The sequence below is a fragment of the Rhinopithecus bieti genome, unplaced genomic scaffold, assembly GCF_001698545.2.
Source record: "Rhinopithecus bieti isolate Rb0 unplaced genomic scaffold, ASM169854v2 scaffold_3902, whole genome shotgun sequence".
Taxonomy (NCBI): domain Eukaryota; kingdom Metazoa; phylum Chordata; class Mammalia; order Primates; family Cercopithecidae; genus Rhinopithecus; species Rhinopithecus bieti.
In genome coordinates this window covers 553,812-558,490 of record NW_016804460.1, presented here as the reverse complement: position 1 = coordinate 558,490, position 4,679 = coordinate 553,812, and positions in this window count along the sequence as shown.

Genomic DNA, 4,679 nt, shown 5'->3' with positions numbered 1-4,679 from the left:
CCGCCCCCCCCCCCCCTTTTTTTTTTTTTTTTTTTTTTTTTAAGAAACCACTATACTGTTTTCCACAGTGACTGAACCATGTTACATTCCAATCAGCAGTGCCCTAGGGTTCCAGTTTCTTGAAACCCTCAATACTTCTTTTATATATATATAATAGCAATTTCAATGGATATGAAGTGGTGATGCAATATTAATTTTAAATTATACTTACTCAGTGAAAGAATATAGGCAAAGCATTCCCAAGAGTAAGAAAAACTATAAACACAGCATTTTGTTTCCTAACCAAAATAAACCCAACTGGTATTCTCTTTGAAAATTTCTAATGTATATGATGTTATTGAATAAGTAAATAGGAGAAAAGTCTAGTCCAATGAACAGACAGCACAGTTGTTCCTATCCCCTTGTGTTAGCGGAAGTTGCGAGACAAAGTAGTAAATGCCATGTTTGCTCATTTCTGCATGCCAGCATAATTTCACAAAGCCCCTCACTCTATGACAACCTGCAGCTCTTTGAGAAGAATGTTTGAAGATACTACAGAATAGAGCACGCGGTCCCCATGCTCCATATCTGTTTACCTAACTCACTATATTCCTGTGGTCTGTAGAACATAGCCAGGCTAGCCCATGTGCAGAATTTCTTCAGCTCATGTACAAAACGTTGGATTTCAGAAGGTGTCATGGAGATTTCTAAAAGTTGAATGGTACCTTATTCACTCAGACATTTCAAAGAAAATGACACTAGTCCTTGTGTTTTCTTACTCATAAAATAAGGCCTGACCAGGTTAGTGATTATACTTCTGTAATCTATAACCAGATGTACTCTTACATCCAAATCTTGATGTGATTCTGCTTTAATGTAACTTCTGAGCAACTTTGATGTGATTTTGCATATATTGAATCTTTACCTCCTATAAATTGTGAACTAAAATACTGCATTGGAGCCGTCTGATAGAACCCTTCTAAAGAGCTGCTCCTGGGCTATAGGCCTCCCAGCCTGCAGACCTCAGTAAGACTTCTGAATAAAACTAACTTTAATTATTTAAAAGTTGAATTTTTTTTTTCTTTAGTTGACAGGATTCTCCAGGGGAACAGAATCAATAGGATAGATATGTGCAAGGGAATTTATTAGGGAGAATGGGCTCACATGATTAAAAGTGAAGTCCCACAATAGGCTGACGGGCCATATACAAGCTAGAGAATGATAGAAGCTGGTAGCAAGCAAGGCTGTTAGAGAAGCTTGTCTGAGGCTGAAGACCTCAGAGCTGCCACAGGGTGGGGAGGTTGTGGGGAGCAAGCAGCCAATTGGATGGTGCCTGCCCACAATGAGGGCAGGTCTTCCTCTCTCAGTCTTATCTGCCAGTCTCCTCTGGAAACTGCCTCACCTGCCAGTCTCCTCTGGAAACACCTCCACAGACATCCCCAGAAACAATGCTTCTCCAGCCATCTAGGCATCCTTCAACCCAATCAAGCTGACACCTAATTTAACCATTCACACCTTTCTATTCTAGCACAATATTCTTAGATGACATTAGGAAAAGAATAAAACCAAAGCTAGTAACTATCCTTGTGCTGCTCCTTGAAAATTGATGACACTAAATTGAACCCTATTCATTTGCCCTGTAATATTTTGGTACAAAGTTGAATTAATATTCCTGATAAATTCAGAGCCAATAACTTTTATTCATATATATGTGTGTGTATATATATATGTGTATATATATGTGTGTGTATATATGTGTGTGTGTATATATATATGTAGCAGTCACAATACCTCACACTGTATCTTCTTTATGATATAAAATTTTTGAAGTTTTTTTATACACCCTTTGACTGTACATCATCATTACCTCTTGTGTCACAAGTAAGGAGGTCATATTCTCTGTCCACTGTTTCCTGTTTTTCCGGTCTCATAACAAATAAGGATAAAAAATGAAATCACATATTTTATCCAAATCTTTCTTTTCTTTCTCTCTCTAAGATGGATCTTTCTCACATGTCTCTGACATAAGATCATGACATCTGTGAACTGTCATATTTTTGGAAACACAAGGAAGCAATGGCCCATCCCCTCCTCATCACATTTGATGCATCTGTTGCATCATTTGCTTTGAGTACAAGAAGAAATATTCCACCTAATTTTCCATAGTTGAAAGATTACAAGCACTAGTCATCAATATCAAGTTCTTCTTAAAAGATCAAAGGAGATACCGGCAGCAACCTGGAGCCTCTGGAGCATGCCTCGAGTCCTATCAAACTGAAGGTAAATTAGTCTTTAACCAAGTGAGATTTTAAATTCAGGGGCATTTCCCATAAGATAGATGTTTTCCAACCACTAGATTATAACTTCAAGTGAACAAGAATGGGTATATATACAAATATGCTGCCTTACTTAATTCAAAAAATCAAATATTTGACGTTATTCCACTGTCAAAGATTTTCTTCCTTCTGTTTTTAAAATATGTTCATTACAAGTGGGTACAAGCAACTCATCACTTCAATATATACCCTAGTATAATAATGCCCGAGTATTTCCATATTGAAATGCATAATACTATGGCATTCTCTCATTCTTTTCTATCCTCAATGCCTAGTGCCTGCCACTTAATATTCAATAAGTATTTTTAAATGAATGAATACATTACATATAATATAGAATTTTCAATTGTATAAACATTTTGATGAACTAATTTTTTGCGCATATTCCACGGCATGCACTGTGTTCATTGTTCAGTTTAGAGATCAACAAAGGGAAGTGCAGCACATTTTTGGATTTTCCATATTGGTCTAGCAACCTGTGCAGCAAACGTCAAAATAGAAAGTGGGCTTCTAAGGAGGAGGGAACATTAAGAATATGAAAGGGAGGAATTTCAAGAGAAAATGAGAGTAAGAAAATGAGGGATTTTACCCTGCTTGAGAAACAGGATGGAAAATGACCAAGGGTTAGACATGAAAAGACCTCTAAAGAGATGTTTATGACAGGAAGAAGAGTAAGGCCAGTAAAGGGGCACTGCTAGTACATGGGAACTAAGGCAATAGTGAGTGTTACCCAATGTCTGCGCTTTCACACCTCCTGCCCCTTTCTGAACGGAGAATGTGGAGGTCACGGGGGAGGGCAGAGGGAGAAAGAAAGTCCTAGGCCTGTGTTCCGATAGCACACATGCCCACTTGTTAATTTTTGGTGGGGCACTGAAAACTTAATAGTTGCCATAATCTATTCCAACCTAAGATATATGTTGCATCTTTAGAAAAATTGACATTGAAAGCTTATTAGTGAATCATTTGTTGAAATTTTGAGCCCAGCATTTGGAGAAGCTTCCAGTGAAAGAAGTTCAACAAGTATGTGAAGATCTGAGACTACTGGTCCTGTAGCTTGTAGTAATTAAGATGTAGAAAAAAATTAATGCAACAATGATTCCAAAACACAGTAGTTCAAACAAATAGGAGTTTATTTATCAGCAGGGCCCAGTGGCTCACGCCTGTAATCCCAGTACTTTGGGAGGCCGAGGCGGGTGGATCACCTGGGGTCAGGAGTTCAAGACCAGCCTGGCCAACATGGTGAAACCCCATTTCTACTAAAAATACAAAAATTAGCTGAGCATGGTGGTGTGTGCCTGTAGTCCCAGCTGGTCGGAAGGCAGAGGCAGGAGAATCACTTGAAACTGGGAGGCAGAGGTTGTAAGTGAGCCAAGATCGTGCCACTGCGCATCAGCCTGGGAAATTCTGTCTCAAAAAAAAAAAAAGTAGTTTATTTCTCCCTTACATAACAATCCAGGGAAAGGCAATCTGTCATGGTGGGAAGCTGGCTTTTCTCCATGTGATCATTGAGGAACTGGGGTTTATCAAGGTTGTGATTCTACCATTTCCTAGTTCTGAGGTGTATCTCAGTTGGTTGAAGCCAGCTCACCACAGATCTATCTGCCTTTCAGTGCATGGGAATAAGAAAAAGTAAAGCAGAGGGAAACCAGATTTCTCTAAAGAAGACATAGCTAAGAATTTGCTCACATTTTTTCAACTCACATCAACCTGGCCAGAGCATAGTGACATGGACATGTTTAAGGTAGGGAGTTTGGGAAATGCAGTCTGGTTCTAGAAGGAAGAATATGTATCCTGGGAAACAATTACCGGTCTGTCAAACATTTCATCTTACCTAATAAAATGAATTTTCTTTTTTTTTTTTTACACAAAGTTTCACTCTTGTTGCCCAGGCTGGACTATAGTGACGCAATCTTGGCTCACTGCAATCTCCACCACCTGGGTTCAAGTGATTCTCTTGCCTCAGCCTTCCAAGTAGTTGGGATTACGGGCATGTGCCACCACGCCTGGCTAATTTTTTGTATTTAGTGGAGGTGGGGTTTCACCACGTTGGTCAGGCTGGTCTCAAACTCCTGACCTCAGGTGACCCACCCACCTTGGCCTCCCAAAGTGCTGGGATTACAGGCGTGAGCCACCATGCCTGGCTGAAATTTTTTTTCTTATTGTTTGTTATTCAGCTTTAAGCATCTGCCTAGACCCACTCTAGACCTCTGCAGGAATTCTGGGAACACACTCACTACTCTACTGCCTCCTAGTCTGTGCAACTCTATGTAAGGCTGCTAGTGAGAAATACAGTCTTGGCTACTTTTGCAAGGTCTTATCTCAGTCAACTGCAACAGAAGTACAGAATCCATTGCCAACAATTTC